The sequence below is a fragment of the Chiloscyllium plagiosum genome, chromosome 9 (assembly GCF_004010195.1).
Source record: "Chiloscyllium plagiosum isolate BGI_BamShark_2017 chromosome 9, ASM401019v2, whole genome shotgun sequence".
Taxonomy (NCBI): domain Eukaryota; kingdom Metazoa; phylum Chordata; class Chondrichthyes; order Orectolobiformes; family Hemiscylliidae; genus Chiloscyllium; species Chiloscyllium plagiosum.
In genome coordinates, this window is record NC_057718.1 from 49282907 (window position 1) to 49306731 (window position 23825).

At 40.2% G+C, this 23825-nt stretch overlaps 1 long non-coding RNA gene across 1 annotated transcript; it reads left to right on the forward strand.

The window, feature by feature from the left end:
* The first annotated feature begins 7193 nt into the window (after nucleotides 1–7193).
* LOC122552858 lies at nucleotides 7194–12774 on the forward strand. The gene is made up of 3 exons (XR_006312532.1): nucleotides 7194–7424; nucleotides 8421–8505; nucleotides 11901–12774. It is a non-coding gene; the product is annotated as an uncharacterized LOC122552858 (long non-coding RNA).
* The last annotated feature ends 11051 nt before the right edge of the window (nucleotides 12775–23825 follow it).

Below are 23825 nucleotides of genomic sequence, written 5' to 3' on the forward strand. Positions count from 1 at the left end.
ACTCTTTCAAGTTTCATCGCATTCTTCCTATAGCAAGGAGACCAGAACTGCGTGCAGTATTCCAATAGTGGCCTAACCAATGTCCTATGCAGCTGCAACATGATCCCCCAACTCTTACAGTCAATATACTGACCAATAAAGGAAAACATACCAAACGCCTTCTTCACTATCCTAACTACCTGCAACTTCAGTTTCAAGGAACCATGAACCTGACTCCAAGGTCTCTTTGTTCAGCAACACTTGACAGGACCTTAACATTAAGTGTCTGACTCCTGCCCTGATTTGCCTTTCCAGAATGCAGCACCTCACATTTATCTAAATTCAACTCCATCTGCTCCTCCTTGGCCCATTGGCTTATCTGTTCATGACCCCACAAGCATATATAAAAGATATAGGAGACAACCATTTATGTGAATATCAAAATCCAGTGGTGGTTCTGTTACTCAGAAGGGCAGTCCAGATTGCCAGCAGCAGGAATTCCAAAGTTTTTTGAAGTTGCTGATGATGCAGTAAGATGATGTTGGTCTATAGGAATTGATTTGCTTTGTAAGCAAATACAAGAATCTTCTGAAGCTAGGTTTCATGGTGACTTGGACTTGGGGCAAGCCTGGAACTCTGACTTCTGTTGATTGTATTATAAACATGTTGGATGTTCAAAGGAGACTGAGGCAAGTGTTCAGATATGAAAAATTAAAACTATTCAATGACTAGAAGAGTTTGGTCATATGATATTGTCCATGCGTGTTACCAAGGGACAGTGAAGGGGAACGAGCTGAGAATAGTTCACATGTCAGCGCAACATCGAGGGCTGAAGGGCCTGTTCTGTTCTATGTTCTAAGGCATGTTTTCATCATTCTGGTTGCAATCCCTTGACTGCTTTAGCCTCAATCAGTCTCCTTTGTTATTGTTACTGGTTTGTGTTTCCAATGTCCATGCAATTATTTAGATTTGATTTTTTTAGCATTGTCCCTGTAATTGCTATTTCTAACTGTGACCTAATTTGTAAATCATGTCTGCTATAGTTACTACTCAGAATCCCTGCAATGTGAAAGTAGGCCGTTCACCCCAGCAAGCACCCACCCAGACATCACCCTATTACTGTAACCCTGCATTTCCCATGGCTAATCCACATACCTGCACATCTCTGGACTATGGGAGGAAACTGGACTACCCAGAGGAAACACATGCAGACATAGAGAAAACGTGTAAAATCCACATAGACAGTCGCCCGAAGGTGGAATTGAACCGCGTCCCTGGTGCTGTGAGGCAACAGTGTTAAACACTGAGCCACTATAACTCGTACCTACTTCTGCTGAGAAGGACAAGGGCAACTGACACATGGGAATCACAACCAGCAAGTTCCCCTTCAATTCATACACCATCCTGACTTGGAATTGTATTACTGTTCCTTCATTGTTTCTGGGTCAAATTCACGAAAATCTCTCTAATAGCATTGTGAATGTACTTACACCATGTTTTGCAGCAGTTCAAGAACCTACCTCACAACTCTTCTCCAGGCTATTAAGGAAGGGAAATAAATTTGAGCTTAGCCAGTGACATGCATATTGTGAATGAATTAAAAAAACTATAAGTGCTTCAATGGCAATTAACTTGCATATCTTTCAATCTAGTTGACTGTATTCACTACTCATAGTGCAATCTCCTCCCTATTGCGGATACCAAGTGCAGACCATATGATCAATTTGTGAAACACCTCCACACTGACCAGAAGCACGATCTTGACCTTTCAATTCCTTGCAATTTCAATAAACCATGTCATTCTCATACTTACATATCTGTCCTAGGCCTGCTGCTTAGTCAGCTAGTGAAGCTTAATGCAAGTTGGAGGATCATCCTGCATTTTACAATTATTCACTTTACAAACTTCTAGGCTCAACATTCAGGAACATCGTACCATGAACTCATCTCCACTTTGCTATTATTCTTCCCTTCAGTGTCTGGGTTTTGTTTTCATGTTGTGCTTTCAGTCAGAACTGATTCTTAACAAATGCATAAGATGTTGGAGAAACTCAACAGAATCTGTGAAGAGAGAAACAGAGTTAACATTTTGAGTCCAGTTTGGCTCTTCTTTAGAACTGGAACTGATCAGAGCAGATCTTTATTTTGCGATTAACAGCTAGTCTAGTCAATGTTCTGTATCTTTTTTACAGGCATTACCACTTCCTTTGCCTTTTGTTCTACAATACCTAATCTCTAATCTTTCTCGTGCTTTCACATTTCCCTGACATACTGTTTTGTTTCACTTATCCCTTTCCCTTTTTCATCATCATAAAACCAATCATGCTTCAACCACTTGCTTATTTTTGATTCTGAAGACATTTTCAGCTTATGTGGTCCTCAGCGTTTCTTCCAGGTCATCTTCAATACAGAGGAGCACTTATTCATCATCTGAGGAAGCACTGTCAGCGATAATATGCAGGAGAATTCTCAGTGCTTCTCGTTCTGACTGAATACCACTGTGCCACCATTTGTGCAGGTTTGTCCTGCTGTTATTTGAAAGATGCTGTCTTAGGTATGATTTGGTGAGTTAGGCTGCTGCTTGACTAGTTTTTAGACAGTTCCTCCAAATTTGGCACAAATCCTGGTATATTAATGAAGAGGATCTGTGGGGTTGACTGGGCTGAATGTGCCTTTGTCACATCTGGTTTTACTCTGAACAGAATTTTTCCATATGACTAAGTAATTTTGTCAGCCATTTGGGAGGGCAGTTACAATACAAGAACCTTGCTGTTCTCATGGAGTCACATAAAGACTAGACCAGTTAAGGAGGAGAGATTTCCTTCCATTAGCTCATGAGTGAAGAAGATGTAGTTTTCCAACAATGGTTACCATTACTGACACTGGATTTTATTTCAGGATTGACATTATTGACCAATTAAATTTAAGATCCCCAATTGCTGTGGTAGAATTTGATGTTGTCTTCATATCATTAGTTTAAATCTTGTATTCAGTGAAATATTATCATATCCCTAACTTGTTTTCAATGCAACTGTTAACTATTTCACTCAAGTACTCTGTTCAGAAGATACAGTCTGTCTTTTCTAATAAAATTCTCATCTATAATAAAAGTAGGTGGAGGCAATCAACCATCCCTCCTCCTGTTTTCAAGCACTTTGACCAAGTTTCTCCTTTTCATTCACACCGTATGGGCTATGGTTGCTTCTAAGCAATGCTTGAAGTTTGAAGGGGAAATACAATCGATGGTTTTGTATGGAATCCTTCAGAAAACTTTGCTATTAATTTCAGTCAGTTTTCTCACACTAAGTCCGACTATGTGGTTTTCTAATATGCTCTGGCTGACTTTTTTAAACAGAAAGGAATGATTTGCAACTCAAGATACAACACATACAATGAATTTGAAGTGAATGATTATTATTCAAGTACTAGCTAAGGAACAGATAGTAAAGAATTACTTCCTATCAATTCCAGAGGTCCTTTTTAAAATCAATGCAGACGGACATGATTACCTGTCACATCCTTTTGCTATCTTTGTAAGGATGCAAGGCAGAAGCCCTCCATTCATTGACGATGCTTTGGTTGTTGAATGAACATCGAGTCTGGATATATTGATACCTTGTTGAGTGTCAGACTATGAGGGACAAATAATAAAATGCAACATTAAACCCAAACCTATGTCCACTTTTTGCAGTTTTCTGTTTGCTTTGATTCAGAAAATCTAATAAGTTTACAAATAAATCATTATTCATCATTTAGTAGTACAGAACTTGAATATTGCTGAAAGAGTCTAATATTAGATGTGAATCTGCAGTTGGAGAACACTTGTTGGATAATCCTAAACATGTGAGGAATTATGCAGGCAACCGACTTAGAATTGTCAGTCAGGTTTGTAGTTTGATGCACTTATGAGTTCTGAAAGTGACATATATTAATACAAAGTGCCCAATTCTTTGCAGACAGAAATAACATGTACACACACATGCACTTCAAATCAACAAAATTGGTGACAGCTATTCAATGGTTCATTTCTCAGGGTAATGCCCTGACCAGTTAGACTCAATTTGCCTCATTTGAAATTTAAACAAAGCCTGGTTGGTAACAGTTAATTAGTATAAATGAAGGTGTTCTCAACAGAAACATCTTTACGAAACAGAATCCATTTGCCAACCAATTAGCATCTCATCTCTCATTGAGTATAAATATTGATTTTCCCCTTTTGAACTAGTATTCTTTTGAAATGTCCAGAAGAATGCAAAATAAAAAAAAACTTTGAGAAAATCTGTCTTTTTTCAGCAATACTCAAATTGTAGTCTCATGCACATCATGCTATGGTATAGCAATACGCATAGTAGCAACGAGGAGGATGACAGAATTTTGAAAGGCAAATGAGTCTCTTTAACTATCTCTGCACCTGGAGTATTTATGCAAAGAGCTAGATCTGTATGCTGGTTGGTCAGGAAGGACAGAGCTGGAATGAAAATAAACTTATCAAGCGCTAAAGTAAGTACATCAACTCTTCATATTTACCTTTCAATATTTCATTTATTCATTGATGTTCTGTTATCAATACAAATGCTTCTGCCCTGCATTCTTAGGAAAATTGCAAAGTGGTCATTTAGCCCTTGTTCAAAAAAACCTGGCTTGTATCTTTAAAGGAGAATTCTGTTGAACATACATTAATTAGAGACAAAAGTTATTTTCAAAACTTAGGCAATGAAGGCTATGAGAAGTTGCAAAAACTAGCTCCAATGGTCCTTTCATTTTCAACACTTTCTTTCCACTTCCTTAGCAATGTTGGAAGCGAGAAGCAGAATGAAAATGTAAATTCAATTATTTCTGGTGTGCACTTAACTTGGGTGCAGGCAGGTCCACATCAAATTGGTTATCCAGCCACAATATGATAGTATGGATGGGCTGTGACTATTAATACTCAAAGTACTAAAACCACCATTACTAAGGATTCATTGTGTCCATGCCATGATCAGGAGTAAGGTACTTTCACACATTGTGTTACATTGTGGTACTCAGGCAATATTAGTTGTACTGTTTACCTGAGGTTCAAACCCACCCATGATCAACTTGTCCTATTCTACTTGATATAAATGTGCCAGTATTGGACTAGGATGGACAAAATCAGAAGTCACACGCCACAGGTTACAGTCCAACAGGTTTATTTGAGATCACAAGCTTTCGGAGTGCTGCTCCTTCAGCAGGTGAAGTGAAGAGAAGCACACAGGCACAGACCTTATAGGTAGAGAGATCAAAAGATCATACAAATGGTGTGAGCTCACACCACTTGTATGATCTTTTGATCTCTCTACCTATAAATCCTTTGCCTGTGTGCTTCTCTTCAATTCATCTGCTGAAGGAGCAACGCTCCGAAAGCTTGTGATCTCAAATAAATCTGTTGGACTGTAACCTGATGTCATGTAACTTCTGACATTATTCTACTTGTGGCAAAGTATCTGGGTTTTTCCCAGTCTCATGACAGAAGACAGAAGACATTCTTGATGAACCGTTGGGATCAAAGCATTTACTATGACAGACACGGTAAACGACTGTCTAAGACAGTATTGCTGTTCACTCACAATTAGCCTTTTTTTTGTAGATTGAGGAGGGATTTGATTTCTGATACAGGATTACCATCCTTCTCACTTGCCCCATGTCATTCTGAAAAACAAGTTTTGGGGGGAGAAAACCATATTTAGCTTTCCACCACAGATGCTGTAGACCTGTTGAGTTCTGATTCATAAAGGTGGTCTGAATTGGACAAGCAGTTGGTGCTTACCAGTCCAATCTGTCGCTGGTAATGCTTGAGAAGTAATTTTCCACATATCTGCAAACCCTCATACTGCGCTCTAGCCATTAGGCAATTATGTTTCTGGGTTTAGCTAAGCCAGGTGTCTCCATTAGAGAGAGAGAGAGAGAGAGAGAGAGTGTAGTGTTGTACTGACAAAGGAAACAGCTGAGGAATGATGGACATCTGGTTTGTTCCTAACAACAACTTTATTCTGAGTAATATTCCTCGCTCAAGCTATCACACCGAAAGCACATTCTTATCAGACTATTTGCAGCATTTTACTGAGGGCCATTTAGCTGCCACATTTGTTTATGTGACAACAGTCGTGCACATTAAAATATAATTCTTTGATTGTCAACCATTTTGAGACAAAAGGCTCAATGGAATGCAGATCATTTTCTTTTGATAGCATTGGATTATCTTACTGCATCTGGATATTTCCCTCATAAAGCTAGTGTCAAGAACAGCTTCCATTAGCCTGAATGCAAACACCAAATCTCACAACTTAAATGTGCAATATGTGGGAGGGACATGAGGAAGGTTTCCTGTGCCTACTCTGCAAACAAAATACATAGTTCAAAGATCACTCTTTTGGATTGTATGAATATATTTCAACTACCAATGGCTTCTTCTGGTAGCCCCTGAAAATGAGGAGAATATTTGCCATTGAGTGCAGTCCATGCCAGGAGCATGTACATGGAGTCTTTTCACATGGGGAGGCTGTTGCATTACAACTGTCATGTGGTTGGCCAGTAAGTTCTTTTGCTTGCTTGTATTTCAAGGTTCAGCAGATTAACAATCAACCTGTTTAGCTACATCATGGGTATACTTTCCCTGGCCTTCATATCCTGCAGTGAGACTTGAATCCAAGGCCTCTGGTTTAGAGGCAGGAATACTATCCATTAAACCACAAGACCTCCTCAACTGCCATTAATCAGCCTTTATGGAAACCATATTTTTGCAAATCAGTGTCCCCATTTCAGGTGAGGGGGAGCTAATTGTTTTGCACAGTGACAGACATTTTGTCAAAACAGTGTTTCATCAATATAATTTATCATGGAGAAGCATTGCAACTTTTAAAACTTAATAGAAAACTGAGACTGCTTAACTTTACTGTTGAGCCTAAGTTTTCTTTTGCCATACATTTCTCAGTACTGAAAATGCACTATTTATAAATCCAGTTGGATTTATGATCTTCCCTGTAAATCATGATTTATTTTATCTGAAATGATTTAAGTATTTTCCTGTTGGACTTTTTAACGTTCAAAAAAAAAATCCCCAAAGCGATTATGTTTAACTTGTGATCAGGATATCATGCTGTACTGCCTGGTTTTTATCAGTCAACAGCTAATCCAAATTTTAAAAGTCAGAACCATATTCAAAGCTGAAGTGACATGACTTACAATTGCCTTTCATTTTTCATACAGGATGGGTGCTTTGCTCTGTCGGCAAGGAGATGACACACTCTTGTGATACATGTACACCAGTTCCTGCAGTTTCCATCTGTGGCTTACCCCTGATTTAATACATGTTCTCATTGTGACTCAACATGAAAGAAAGAGCAAACCACTCACTAATGCATGGACATCACAATAAGCCCGAAAGTTCGTGTTGACTCTGGCTTACAAATACTGCTCCACATGTGGTATGTGATATGCGGTCTCATTAACATGGCTTCCTCTTACAGCAGTTTTCCATTGCGCAGTCTTAAAAACATTAACACTTTATTCTGAAGTCAGACACACTCTACCTAAATCTGCTGAAATGAAGAATTTGTAATTTATACACTGAATGACGTTTCCAACTCTTAAGATCAATTATCATGAACAATAAACGTCTCTTTTCTTTTGCTTCTCTTTTTATGATGTATTTGCATTTTGAATCATTCAGTATGAACCGGAGGTGGGGATATTTTGAAGGCGGAGGAGGGAGTTTTCACTTTCTTCTCATGCACTTACACTGTTTCGAAAGAAATAACTTGTGATTGGTGGCAAACAGACACAGGATTTATTGATCTATAGAACCTTTTATACTTCCTTGTATGAAAATGTACATAATTTTTCTGATCTATTCCTGGAATGTTGATAACACTGAGAAGACTACACTTATTGTTTGTCTCTGGTCAACTTAATGTGCTGGTATCAGTATATCATGGGCAAATACTCCATCCTCTCCTATGATATTTGGTCAGATTAGGTTATTTGGTGCATAGAATATAACACAAAAATTTTTCACAAGTCAGATAATTTCTAAGTCCCATATCTGCAATGGAACAGTTTGGCTAGGGAACATCTAGTTTTGTTTTCAGGTCTTTGGCATTACAGTTAGGATGTTGTCAGTATCCAGTGTGTAGTCCTCACATGTCTTCTAGCTGAAACATGCAAAGTCCAATCATCCATTACACTTGCAAGTACTTCAGGTCAGGCAGCATCTATGGAGAGAAATAGATGTAACATATCAGGTGAATAGCCTTTCATCATAACTGATGAATGATCGTCAACCTGCAATATTACCTCCATTTCTCTCCACAGACACCACCAGAACTGTTGGGTTTTCCAGCTCTTCTCATTCTTATTTTAGAGTTCTCACATCTTCAGTATTTCACTTGTACAAATGCTTCAGCCTTGTCTCTTCCTCTCAGGTATTGGACTCCACCATGCTTGAGGATGGACTCTTCTCTTCTTGCTGGGTACCAGGTTGTGCACCATCATTCTCAACTGAACATGGTAGGTCTACAGAGATTTTATCTGATGCTGAGACTACGTAGCTATGTCACCCAGGCTGCTACTTTAGCATGAAGCTAGCTCAATATCACTTTTACTAATATCAATTCCTTATTGTAATGAATGGCTGGTTCTGCTTTTGACAACATTTTTATTTTGCATTTCGCATATAACCAGACTTTGCTTCATGTCTGGATGGCGATGAAAAGATGAGGAATATGTTGGGCTCCATGGTTACAGGCTGCGGTGATATACAATCCCAAAAGTGATGATGGCCCACATCAGTTTTTGGATACCCAGTGTCTGGGTGTTGACCACTTAATATGGTAGATATTAAGCACAAAACCATAGTACAATGATAGTAGTACCATAGACACAAGGTGATCTTTAAATATCAACAGTCGCTTCTACTAATGCTATCATAGACTATCGTGCCTTTACACCTCTTCATATTACACCTTCACTTTTTTTATTCCAGCAGCTATATATTGAGGTCTCAGAATATTTGGTCAGTGGTGAAACGTTTTTGATCCCAATTTATATTATATTCTGTCTTTGTACATCTTTGTAGCTTCTTCCAAAAGAGATTCAACTTGGAGAAATATTGATGTGTCAGCTGAGGGGAATTTATAGGTGGTATTCAGCAGGAGAATTCCTTGAACTTGTTTGACTTCAAGCCATAGGTTTCCTGACTGTTTATTACTTTGTGCTCTCCACTCTTGGATTTCTGCATGAATAAAGTCATTCTGAAAATTCTAAAACCTTGGAGTGATCTAACCTCACCTGTCTGGTTAAGTTTTCTAATTTACTTACTAACACAAGACCCCAGCCCCATTCCTCTTCTTTGGCCTGGAGGCACTGGGATCCTGTGGTCTATGGCTTTAATCTCCTCTCCTAATCAGGAGCAATGCTAGTCAGCTAAAGATGGCATCGCCCATCTAGACCAATGAGGCAATTTGGATCCAACTATAATTTTCATAGGTAAACTCTAATTTTTTTAGTGATTTGTTTTAGTTACATTATTTGCAAAAATCTGTCAAAGCATTCAGAAAATGATTTATACAAAGATTTCAACTATTTTATAAAACAAAATCATATAACACAAGTCCATGAAATGTTTAGGTGTAGGTTGGTGACCACATCTCAGATGACAACTGTATTAACATATTAGACACAATAATTTGAATAACTGTCAAGTATTGAACTAAGAAATCTCCAAGGGTTGTGAGTATTTGGAATTCTCTTCCTTGAAAGGCAATGAATACAGAATCTTTAAACATCTTTAAGGCAGAGGTGGATGGATTCTCACTTACCAAGAAGATGAAAGAATATCAGGTATATGCAGGAATGTAGACTTCAGGTTAAAATTAGATCTGCCATGATCTTATTGAATGATGGAGCAGGCTTGAAGGGCTCAGTGGCCTACCTTTGCTCCTTGTCCGTATGATGATAATGTTTTTAGGCTTAATAAGGATTAGCTATTAAATAACACTCAGAATTTGCCAAGGGTGTCAGACAGCTGGCCTTTTGGCACTAGGACATGGATTGATCAAAGGATCACACAGAAACAGATCACGATGAAGTATTGCAACATGCTCTGCCTTATGATTAGACCTCCCATATTGCTGTGGCTCAGCATTGCTAGCGATCACTGATCCAAATGCTATCCTTATTCTTTGGACCCCAGTCTGTTTGAGATAGAGGGGATGGTTGAACCCAGAACATGGATGGCTCCTACCAGAATACCCCTGAGAAATGCTGTTTTGGTTTCTCAGAGCTCTAGATGGAGGCACGACTGCATGAGTGTCGGTGCCAAATATGAGAACTTAGATTGTGAATTCCACCAGAATATCCAAAGTTAGTGTCATTTCCACTTTACACCTTTCAGAAAGATGGGTACATCAAATCATTGGCCTCCAGAGGAAAGAAACATGGTCGTTTTCTAGGATGCTCATTTTACATTTTGCAAGTACAGAAATTGATTCAAAATCCATGTAAGTTTGGTCTCCCTGCCTTTTCTGGACAGATGTTTGTTAAATAAAGCATTTTTCAGGCAGCAGTGTTCAGCGATATCCTGGGAGATGGCAGGCTTGAAACTACTTATCTTGTTTCACTCTCAATTGTTGCAATGGATTTCAAACTAATGACTTGATTGTATTTTGATAGCTGTTTGACCTGACCTCAGTACCCAAAGGGCAGAGGAGGTTAGTAACCAACAGAACTGGTTGCAATCGCACAAGAGGCACAGTATCCTGAATCTATAGTTTACAATTTAGTCTGCCACCAAGAGAGTGGTGCCATTGCTCATGACTGTCATTTTCTTCATTGTCAGGAGGGCTGAAAGATGTCAAATTGTTGAAGGAGAACTGACAAGTGAGAAACACCCCCTGTACTTTCCCTGGACCCGACTGACACTTTGGTTTCACACACACACACACACACACACACACCTTAGCAATATGGCTGCCTGGGGATTCACACGTCCGTTCAAAGCCTCCCAACATCTGGATTTGCTTCTCATCTAATCACAAAATCTGTCTCTGGGCAGACAGCAAGAGTGGGAGTGAGAGAGCTTATGATGGGAGTAACTGGTGAAGCAGCATTAGAAGCAGAGGGCCTGAACTTCACAAGACATCAACAAAATATCTTTCGTGTCCACTTTCGAGGGTTTCTCTCTGCGAGGCCTAGATGGTATTTTCATGTGATCATCCCAAACTCATTAAATAGGTACCATGTCACTTATGGGCTCCCCACCACCACCTTGCTGATTCTTCCCCTGCCAGTAGGAAGAAGCCAGGATTCCTGGCATTGTTATCATATTTAAATGGCCATTGTGCACCGAGTCAAGCATGGGCAATCTTGAGCTACCTGCACAGTTTAAGACATTATCCGTGGACATGACAGACAAGGGAAATTGGCATCCAATTTTAAGAATAGGGGCCTGGAGATTCAGATGGATGGGGTGGGGCACAGGAAGGTTGTCCTCTTCCTGCAGGACTGTGTAGAGGAGGTCACAACACCAGACCCTGATAACCTGCCACCCAGGTCAATGTGGTCTCAGTTATCTGGAGAAATGTCTAGAAATACCACAAGCTGATCAATGACCTTTTCTGTTTTGCCAGTGTAATTACCACCCCTTCTCTCCCACTCACTCTGTCTCTTCTACTGCACCCACCTCTTACCAATGTTCATGCTCTATCACTTTCATTATTGCATACAAAATCTTCCCACTTGTTGTCTCCCACCCTAAACTCCCACTTTTCTAACCCTGCATGACCTTTGAGCTGCTTACTCACTCATTCAAGACATCTCAGCACTTTTCCCCTGCCTGTACCAGATAATAAAAGCTGCATTACTCGTATCCATCTCATTCAATCTCTTTCTTTCCCCCATTGCAGGAGAAAGTAGACCATAGAAAGACTGAAGGTGCAACAGTGGTAGTTCTTCATCCCTAACAGGAGACGATCAGGGCTCTCAAGGGCCAGCACTAGAGATGCTGAAATATCTCTGTCCCAGCAAGCAAGTAAGAAGTACTGATCTTTGATGTGCTACTCTCCATTGGCCCTGATAGTGAATGCATTCTTAATATGCAAAAACCTCTGTATCTTGATTGCTACACATTCTCTCTTTTGTCTCCTACAAGTGCTAGTGGGACTTTGTGGATTCGTTCCTCCCATTGGCCAATCAGGTCGTACCGCCTACCTGTCTTCACCTATCCCCACTTCACCACCCTGTCCCTGCCACTCCTTTTATCTGCAGTTTCCCCCCACACCCAGCCCCCAGTCCTGAAGAAGGGTTACACCTGAAACATTGACTTCTCCACCCCTCAATATTGCCTGCCTTGCTGTGTTCTTCCAGCCTCCTGCTTTGTCTACTGCGAGATTTCCATGGTGGCCAAAGTCAAGATGGCTATGCCATAAGACACTTGCTCTTCCACCTCTGAGGAGGAGAGCACTGATGCTTAGGCTCTGCCCTGCACCCACAGTAGCTCAGAGACTGACACCTCCACTGATATGCAGATCAGGTTAGAGTACTGAGCACCTATTGGTGAACATTTCACAGCCACATCCCTGAAGCTGATCATGGACGAAATGCTGCCAGTCTCTGGCACTCAGAGGATTGTAGGAGACCAGGCGCTTGCTCATCCCAGGCAGGGGAGAAACCCCTCACAATGTTGGCAATTCATGACTTTATTGGCATAGAGAAACAGATGTGTTTCAGCTTCAGTGTATAGGTTTCAGTGTAATGTTGCCCTTTGAACAAGACAAAATAAAACTGTGGCATCCATGTTCATCTTACTCAATACTTCCGTTTGGCACATTGATTAAAATTGAAGCCTTTTGCATCACAGAATGACTTGTCACACTGGATGTAGTTGTGGTTATTTTCTTCTCCAGTGTTACTTACAGCACAATGGAAGACAGCAGCAGTCGCTTATTAAGCAGTGACTTTGAGGCTCAGCCTCTTAACATTGGTGAACACCCAAATGTAAGCACTTCCTTCTTGGGAACCATCCCAGCAACCCCATAGGCTCTCTATGCCCACAAGACCCCACCTGACCCATCTATCTGAATCTTCATCAGCCTACTTTACCACCCTTAGTCTCGGTAAACATACCATCTCTAGAGAACAATAATTTCCCACCACAACCCTTTTTAAAATAGCATCATAACCCCCTTTCTCATGTTATCTCTTTCACTTCAATGCTGTATCATCTCTCTTATATATTGCATTGACCCTTCACTGTTATATTCCTCTCTGTTTGCCAGCATTATTCCTCCAATCTCCACAATTAAGTTTCCCAGCAGTGGTCCCTGCAACTCCTTCTGATTTTTAGTGGAGAGACTACCAAGACAGACCATACCCCAGCCCCTTCAGAACTTCACTGGATGGTCCTGAAGGAGCATGTCTATCGAGCACCCGATTGTGTTCATGTGACTCCCCAATTATGGTCCTGTGACTGCCTGGATTGGTTATACTGGACTCATAAACTGACCATGGCCCATTCCCCAAACAGAAGAGGGATGTTGGCAGACTGCCTGAGTGCCCCACTGACTGTGCCCAATCCCCTGAACTGATATCGGCTGCTGCCTTGACATACTCTACTGAGACTCTCTGCATGAAATGTGTCTCTCCGGACTTGACTGAGGACCACTCCCCAAAGACTTTGAGATACGGGTGTTCACTTGAAATAAATGCAGTGTCTTTGGCATGCATATGGCTGGTCCATAATGCAGATGTAACAGTGACATAGCACAGTGCCATGAAACACTTGAGTGAAGACTACTGACTCTATGACAAGCTTCCTGGTTTTGCGTCTGTGCTAAAATGCAAGACAGAACAATGTTATGAGTCTTTAAGCTACAGCTGAGAGAGCAAAGCACTAAAAGGCAAGGCAAAGCAGGGATGCTGTGGGCATTGAAATTGGTGGTAAGTGAGTGAAAACTAAGTGAGCAGACCTGAAATGCAATATGTGTGCTGGCTACCTGTGCACTTGTTCAAAGTAGTAGCATTAAATGGAAGGTGCGGAAATGCGGAAGTGAACAGTAAGTTGATCAGAGAGATGCCATGACGATGTAGAGAGGCTGGTATTTGTGGGATGCCAATATCCGCACATGTGGGCTGTATCCAGTCACTGCCATAGAGTGTGATCTGAGATGTTTGTGCCCACTGTCCAAGATGGTGGTCCAGAGAAGCAAACAGTGAGCTGGAGTCATCAGGTACTTCCTCAGACTTTTATTCAGGAATTCTCTGTCTAGTTTCTATCCAGTTAGTGGTAGATTGGGAGACAGCATGTTCATGAGCTAATAATCAGTGTGTTAATGAGTGACAATCCTTATTAATAGGTCTCCCACTGCTCAATAACAAGAATGTCATGTCAATGTCTAATACTTGGTTGGAATTTGTGGCTTTTTGGTCTTAAGGAGGACATCACTGGATATCTTACCTGGTTTTCCCAAAATTCTTGCCATTTCTGCATCATTCAGGGTTTGGAAAAGTTCTGCTCGGACTTTATAAGTGGAGAAGCAGTTCTTCATAGATTTTGGCTCTCCCACACAAAAGGGACACTTTGCTCCAGCTGCTTGTCCCACATGATAGAATTTTGATCAGTGTTTTGTATTTTTGGGGATGAATTCTGATTATACACCTGTCTATTTTGAAAGATGCCACACACACATCATACCATGGAGAATGGAGCGAATAACTTAAAGAAAACATTGACTTAATTCATATTAATCAGAGCCCAGTAAGTTAATATGCATTGAAAGTTCTTGCTGTTTGCTGTTATTTTAGAATTCCCTTTCATAGGAATGGACACAGGTGGATGCTGAAGATAAAACAGTGTAACTTGTGTCAATTAGGGCTCTTGTAGTGTAGTGGTAATGTCTATGCCAGTGAACCAGAGGGCCCAGATTCAAGACCAACTTCCTCCAGACATGTATAGTAATAACATCTCTGACCAGGCCGATTAGAAAATATCTTTTGTTCTTGTAGACTAGGAATTACTCACAGTTCAGGTAAGTTATTGGTTTCTTCTTAGAAAACAGGTTTCAAGAGAAGTCAAAATTAGAGACTGCCTTTAGCCGAGCCAATAGCTGCTTGTTGTCTGTGCTGCTGATTAAAAAACAAACAGACTCATTGAACACCTCAGATTTCTACAATTACAGCCACCCAAAAACCTAAAGTTTCAGTCATGTGGCAGAGTTCCTGGATCAGGAAATTCAATTGAATAAAGTGGTTTTGATTTCTCTCAGCAAAAGCCATTGTACATGGTCAGAAACATCTGTGGGATTGTTCACACCACTCTGGCTTTCTTTGCTCAGAACTGAGGTGGACTGATTGTCTGTTGCTCCTTTGTGCAGGTGTAGTGATTGCAACAATGACAGCTAGGTGCACATCATAGAATATGAGTTCCCCAATTGGAGTTGTTAACCTGGTCCTAACAGGGAGTCCTGGCTGACAGCTATAAACAGGAGTGTCAGAGGTGCTGTACACTCTGAGATCTGGCTCTGAAGAAGTCAGACCAATGTCAAAGAGTTTGTCCATGCGATTTGGTAACAGGATACCAGCCTCTGTGGAGTTATTTCAGTGTATTTTATTATTCCTTAACACATATAGGAAGTGTATGATTCCAATGCAATGAAAAGTTAGCTTTTGTCCTGGAAATTGATGAAACTTTTTAAAAGCAGGCACTTCACCCATTTTGTGTTCAATTGCAGCCATTTTAAATCCAGCAAATGCCTACTTATAAAAAAGGCTGTGGCATTTTTATTTTCTGTAGTTTTTATTGTGGACTGAAATGAAAAAGAACTGTTTCAAAAAACAAGGATTGTTCGGGGATTGTTGCATTTTTTAAAGCAGTAACCTGGCACAGATTGGAAGAGCTGTCAATACAGCTTCTGGGTCAGCAGCAGGAGTAAGGGTCTGTGGGTTTGGGATGAGTTATCAATGACAAAGGCCTTTCATTGATCTCTATGTCCTTCCTTGCTTTGATCTGCCTGTACTGCTTGCAAAACAATACTTTTCACCGTACTTAGGTACACATGGCTGCAATAAATCAAATTGAATCACATCAAAGAAAGCATCTGGAGAAAGAAAACTAAAAACCAGCATTCTTATCAGTATAAGAACCATCTCAGCAGATTTGGTGAATAAGGGCCACTGCACTGCTTTTCTCTCCAACCATTTGTTGCCCTGTACATATGTGCCTGTCTGAATGTTTGTGTAAAGGAGGAGTCTATAAAGGGGTTAGAATTTTAAGTACTAGTATTATATGTCAATGGTTCATCTTTGTTTAATTGTAATTAGAGTCTATTTATTTCTAACTATCATGAACACTTGTTCTGTACAGAAATCTAGTCCATGCTTTCTGGCTTGAAAAGATAGGTTAAGTTGGGGAATTCTGGGTTTTTCAAAATCTTTAACATTTGTGACCAATCTGGAAATAGAAGGTCTTGATTTTCAGCATGTTATTCCAGTGAGGAGTAATGCATTTTAAAAATTAAATAACAGAGTACAGTTTGGAAAAGCAACAATTTATGCTTAGAGGGTATGAAAGGTACTTGTGACTGTAAGTCTTTTGTGATTGAATAACATCATGAAAGGTGTAAGATAAATATAAGCTCTTCTTTATTTTTAAGCATACTACACATTCTATACATTAATAGTAGCATAATATAGATAGTCGCGGTGAAAGATTTTTGCTGTTTCTGAGTTGATGGAGGGAAATAGGAAATAGCAGCAAGAAAAAAGCGCACTTGGCCCCTTGAATCTATTCTACCATTCAACTGGATCATGGCTGATGTTCTATCCTTGTGGTGGGGAGGCCAATTAATGAAAATCTGGATAAATGAGACAGTAGCAGATTGTCAAATTCTTGCAATTCCTGTTTTGTGCCTTGGTGACAAGGAGGCATTGCTACAAATGTGAACTGCTAACACAACATATCCATCATCAATTTCACAGCCTGTACATAGATATGATGTTCCTCAGGCATTTTTTCCGAGGTGAGGTGATTTAGTTCCTATAATGCTCCTGACATAGACAGCCCTCTCTGGTAAGGTGTCACTCCTCTGGAACACTAATTCTCACCAAAGTGTTCTCCGCAGCTACCTGAGGATAATAGCTTCAAACTGGATTCTCGGGGAGAGGTGCACAAGAATTGAAGATAGTGAGGTATATCTAAAGAAACCTCAAGAAGAATGCGGTCACCGTTGGTTAGACCTTTGGTTATTAATTATTGGGAATGCATATTCAAAATTAAGGATAATGTAAAAAAAAACTCGAAAATACAGAACTATTTGGATCATTATAGGCCAAGCTGATCGCCTCGTCAGTGCCATTTTCCCATGCTGACTCCATTTCCCGTCATGAGGTGAGACTCCAGAAACCTAATGGTTTCTATATTGAAATTGCTTGATGATTGAGCTTCCTCAACCTTCCTTGACCTTCTGGAGTCAAGAATTCCAAAGATTCAACATTCTCTGAGTGAAGATATTTATCTTCCTATCAGCCTTAAATGGACTGCTTCTTTTCCTACGATTACATTCCTTGCTTCTGGAGTCAACTAACCTATATAAGCTTCTGCCTTTTGCTATTGCCATTTTGTGATAACAAAATGCTATCAATCAAACAAGACTCCCATTGACTTTGGTCTGTCAGAATATTATAACACTTTGCACAAATGAAAAACAAAATACCGTCCCCTCTCTATTGGAGAAGAATGAGAACGGTTTTTTTTCACAAAAGACAAACAAAAAGGAATATTAAATGAAATCAGGAGGCACACCTCAAGTACACCCACCATAACAGACTCTGGAAGAACTTTGTGAGTCCAACCCATTTCCTCAATCTTTCCTCACAAAACAATTCAGGCATCTCAGGGATTTCCTTCCTTAGGTTAGAAGACCAAACCAGTGGCAGATGGAGTTCAATTTAGATAAATGTGAGGTGCTGCATTTTGAAAAGGCAAATCAGGGCAGGTAAATCATATACTTAATGGTAAGGACCTGGCAAGTGTTGCTGAACAAAGAAGCCTTGGAATGCAGGTTCATTGTTCCTTGAAAGTGGAATTCCAGGTAGACAGGATAGTTAAGAAGGTGTTTGGTACACTTTATTGGTCCGAGCATTGAGTATAGGAGTTGGGAGGTCATGCTGCAGCTGTACAGGACATTGGTTTGGCCACTTTTGGAAGATTGTGTGCAATTCTGGCCTCCCTGCTACAGGAAGGATGTTGTAAAACATGAAAGAGTTCAGAAAAGATTGACAAGGATGTTGCCAGGGTTAGAGGGTTTGAGCTATAAAAAGAGACTGAATAAGCTGGGGCTGTTTTCCCTGCACCATCGGAGGCTGAGAGGTGACGTTAAAGAAGTTTATAAAATCATGAGGGGCATGGATACGATGAACAGCCAAAGTTTCTTTACCCCAGGGTAGTGAGTCCAAAATCTGGGGGTATAAGTTTAGAGTGAGAGGGGAAAGATTTAAAAGGGACTTAATGGACAGTTTATGCACTCAGCAGGTACTGCTTATATGGAACAAGCTGCCAGAATAAGTGGTGGAGGCTGGTACAAATACAACGTTTGAAAGATATCTGGATGGATATATGAATAGAAAGGGTTTAGAGGGATATCAGCCTACTGCTGACAAATGGGACTAGATTAATTTAAGGTATCTGGTTAGCATGGACAAGTTGGATTAAAGGGTCTGTTTCCATGCTGTTCAACTCTTATGATTCTATAACTTTATGACAGTACTCCAGTTGTGTGCAACTGCAGCAAGACACTCTTTGTTCTGTATTCAATTCCACTTGAATCAAACACCAACATGTTTTCTTTCTAATTGCTTGCTGCACCTACATGATAGCTTTTAGTGACTAAGATCAAGGCAGAGACCAATGGGTTTTTGGATAAGAAAGAAATCAAGGAGTGTGGGGCTAATATGGCTGAGATAGAAGATTAGCTATGTTCAAATGGAATGACAGAACAAAATCAAAAGGTGAAATGACCTACTTTTGTTCTTTTTCATTGTTATTCTTATATTCTTGTTTCTTAGGCAGGACAGTCGAGCATAAATTGTTTCTGTCCATTTTATGCCATAAAGCACTTTCCCCAAAGCTCTCTTTTTGAATTTTCTCATGATTTTTCTGCCAAGTCTGAAATGAACTCTGACATATGTTATTGTGAGAAGCAGTGGCAGAGTAGATGTGAATTTCCTGAGTTTGCATTACTAATTCACTCTGGGTAAATAAGACGGAGAGAGAAATAAGGCACAGCAGCTGTTGATTGACTAATTAAGGCAGAGTTGAATGTCTGTGAGGTTGGAAGAGCTTGAAAAGTTTAAGAGCAAAATATTATTGGTGCTGGAAACCAGAAACAAGCACAGAGAATTTTGGAGAAACTCAGGAGGTCTGGCACCATCTGTGGACAGAGAAATTGAGTTATCTGTGAAGAAGATCTGAAGAAAATACATACCAGACTTAACTTTAACAGTGTTTTCTGTGCTTGTTTTGGAAAGTTTAAACTCTGACCTCTGCTGCTTGGCAACACATTTTCATAGAAGCTTTATTGGACTTTTGAATAAATGTGCCCGTATACGCTTCTGAGTGGCAATATCAACTTAGGACCTCTGAGAAACAGCGATGTCATGGATGAAGAGAAGTACAACATTGAGCAACCCCCTTTTACCAGCTCTGGATCCAAACCCTCCCTTAATTCCCTTTCACACGCAGGGTGCCACCCACAAGTACTTGAACTATTCACCTCTTCCTGATCTGACCCATCTTAACCTGTGCAGAACTGATCTCCTTCACACTTCTCCAGGTACTGACCCCACCTTTGATGACCCAGGATACTACTCACAGTGCCTGACTCCTTGTTCACCCATTCCCAACTTGTATCACTTCCCCTTGCTCTGGACCTTATCCACTTTCCCTGTTCTGGACTTGAAACCCCTTCACCCACCTTAAACATAATGCCTCTTTATACTCGGCAAACTAATCTCTCTTCACACCCCAGGACCTGATACTCCTTTAGCCACTCTGGACTCACACCACCTTCCCTCACTTCCTCTATTCCTGCTCTGGATCTGATCTAGAATGCTCCAATGCTCTCTCTTGGCATGCTACCTACTACCCCCGGCACCCTGCTTACCACATTCTCTATTCCCTGGAATCCTAACCTTACACTTACCTTGACTACAGCTGTCAGTGTGGCTGTCAGTGGTTCTGGAATACAGCAGTTGACTGCCATGACTACCATGGTCTGCCTTCCCCCAACGGTTCTGCATTACGAGACAACTGACAGAATGGAAGAAAGGTTCTATATTCATGAAGGAGCTCCAACAGAATCTCCTTTCAGAGATGTGGAGTTCCCTTCTTACATTAAAAAAAATGGATAAAATGGTAACCTGTCTGAGTTTGCCAAGATTTGCAAAATCTGGCCATTAGTTTTTAATATTCTAACCTTTCTTACTTAGCTATTTACCCCTTGAATTTTCCAATTTAAATGGGGGGCTCCAGGTGTAGGGAATTGCCAAAGAGAATCTTCAATTTCCTGTGAAATTCCTTCAGATTCTGCAATGCTGGTTATTCATGCAGACCCCATGTCCAGTTCCTATGTTTGCTTCAGAAATGATTATTTGGCCAGGCACGTTTACAGGATTGGACATAACCAACAGTTTTGACATATCCCTTTGAATAAGAAGTCAAAACTACAAAAAAAAACCCTTTATTGTCAGGGAGACTTTATTTTAATCATTAGCCATTTAGTATAATGTCAGCATCACAAATTTTCCAAAGAACTGTGATGAACATTCAACAAGGCATTAGAAGAGTAATATTACATATGGGTACCATATGCTCTATGGTGAATCCATTGAAGAATATGATCTGAAGGTTAACACAGTTTTTAACTCATCCAGAAGAGGAAGACCAGACACTTATTGAAAAGTTTGAATTCTCATAAACATCTATACATTTTCTCGAGAATGTTGCTCGTAATAAGGATATAATGGTAAATCGAAGAGCCAGTCATAAATTCCCAATCTCCACTTCCAAGCAGGTCCTTCAACAGTTTCTCAGAATAGTTAATCAACAGGTAAAACTTCTGCTCAACCCAGCACAAGTTCTGAATGTTAAGACATTATGAGAGAAAACCCAAGGATGCTGGGTAATAGTGGATTACTAGCTTTCACTGCTGACTGCAGTTACAGCAGATGCCTCATCTACAGGACTGAGGTAGTCCTTCATTAAGAATAGTGAGATGGGTCGATTTTCCTGCTCCTCGGATGTTGCCTGACCTGCTGTGCTTTTCCAGTACCACTCTGATCTTGACTCTGATCTCTAGCATCTGTAGTACCCACTTTCACCTAGATGGGTTTTGCAGGCTAGTTTACTGTTTATCTTGAGCATTGTGTCACACAGAGAAATACACAGTCAAAGAGAGAAAAGGCTCTTGCGGTCATGTGGGTTTGCAAAAAGTTCTCTGATTTTATCATCATTTTAAAGGTAATCAGAGAGACAAACCGCAAATCCCCAGATTCTTAACTTGAGGAAAAGAAAACATGCTAGAATGCCTTCGAGAATCCAGAGATTCCATTTGAAAGGAATGAGACTCACTAATAAAAAGGCATATGTCCAGTTCTACTGCTGACCATTCTACACAACAGGATGTTGATCTCATTAATGTGATTGAGTCATATTCACAGCAGTATAATCATCAGCTAGCTCAAAAATGTTCCAATAAGGTCATCATGTGCAGATGCAAGATTAAGCTTGCATTTGCACCTGCTAATTCTGCACACCAGGTTGGGTACAGCAGAACATTAATAGTGTGGCGATGTAAACCTCCTTTGAGCATTGGAAGCAGTTTACAATTGGCATATGATGAGAGGGTGGAGATTCCAATATCACTTGGCCAGAAATCTTGGACACAATGCAATAGAGGAGCAGGAGAATCAACGTTTCAGGCATAAGCCCTGCCCAAAATGTTGATTCTCCTGCTCCTTTGATGCTGCCTGACCTGCTGCGCTTTTCCAGCAACACATTTTTCAGCTCTGATCTCCAGCATCTGCAGTCCTCACTTTCTCCACAATGCAATCGAGTCTGTTAAGTGTCACGAAAGGCAGAGCCTAGACTGTGGTGGCTGAGAATATCAAGATCTACAGAAGCAGTCATTTCTCATGGCTGTGTGTCCACAATGCATAGACTAAAACAAAGGGCAAAGTTAAAAATCACACAACACCAGGTTATGGTCCAATAGGTTTTGTGTGATTTTTAACTTTGTTCACCCTGGTCCAACATCAGCACCTCTACATCATAGAACAAAGGGAATCACTTATCTCCCCTCAATTTTGATATTGACCATAGGAATGTCTGGGAAGGGATTTATTAATGGGAAATCTTATCTAATTGTCATTGACTATTTTCTCAGCTCGCTTGCAGTCGAATGGCTTTACACCATAACCACTGAGATAGTTATTCAGACATTAAAGGAAATAGTTGCAATATATTGCATTCTAGCCAGATTGTCTCCAATAACAGTTTAGTTCACACATTTTGCAGAAAACTGTGGGTTTGTATATCTTACAAATTCCCTGACTTATCCAAAGATGAAACTGAAAGGAGAGCCAGAACTATCAAAACACAAATAAAGAAAAATTAAACTTTTCAATTTCACTTCTGATTTTTAGAATGATACCATTATAATGTGAGAAGGTGATGGACGCAGGAGATAATGCCCTAATGGTATTATCATTAGATTATTAAATCAGTAGACCCAACTCATGTTCAGAGGCCCCAGGTTCGAATCCTGCCATGGCAACTCGTGGAATTTGAATTCTGTGATGGAAAGGAATCTGGAATTGAGGGTTTCATGAAATTATTGTTGACTTTTGGAAAAACCCGCCTGATTCATTAATGTCCTTTAGAGAAGGAAATCTGTCGTCCTTATTTGGTCTGGCCTACATGTGACTCCAGAGTCACAGCAATGTGGTTAACTCTGAACTGCCCTCTGAGCAGTTAAGGATGAGTAATAAATGCTGGCCTATCCAGAGATGCTCACATTGTGTGAGTGAATAAACAAAAAGCGATAGCATCTTTAATACTTGATATGTAGAAAGCTTTGAACTCCACTTCCCACTCCAAAATAATTGCTTACAGGCGAGACGTTCAGGATTATCAAACTGTTCAAGGCTGAGAATAGTACTGAAAATAGTAAACAGGCCTATGACTATAACAAGAGATACCATACCATTGCACCTTTCCCATCCCGCACCACACCCATACCCAACCCATCCATTACCTCCTCACATTGTAATGGTGTAGCTCTATAATTCAGAAATGCAGTTTGAAAATTTTCAGTTTTCTTTATTGGTGCTTTGATAGTTCCTTTCAGCTTCATATTTGGTTTGGGGACAGTATAGGGAACTGTCACCTATCCTAGTGATAGAAGGGGAAATATTTATGAGTATGAGACCAAGACAAAGAAGGCATACTCATTCAGGAGATGATAATCAACAGAGACCTTACCTAGTACATACTATGAATGGTACTCTATGATAAAAGAGGAGAAGTCTTATTTCTATTCATTTAAGATGTCGATGAGTCATATTTTTGGATGAATTAGATGCTGAGCAAGATATTTAAAAACTACTGGATACTACAAACCTCAATTCAGGCCATACAAATCAAGGTACAAGAGTTCTGAGAAACTCGACTGATCTTCAGATTCTGACAAGAACAGGATTAGGAAGAGGTGGGAAGCCTCCTGACAGTTTGAAAATGCAATGTCAAAGATTTGGCAGCACGGGGGTGGGGAGATGGTGGC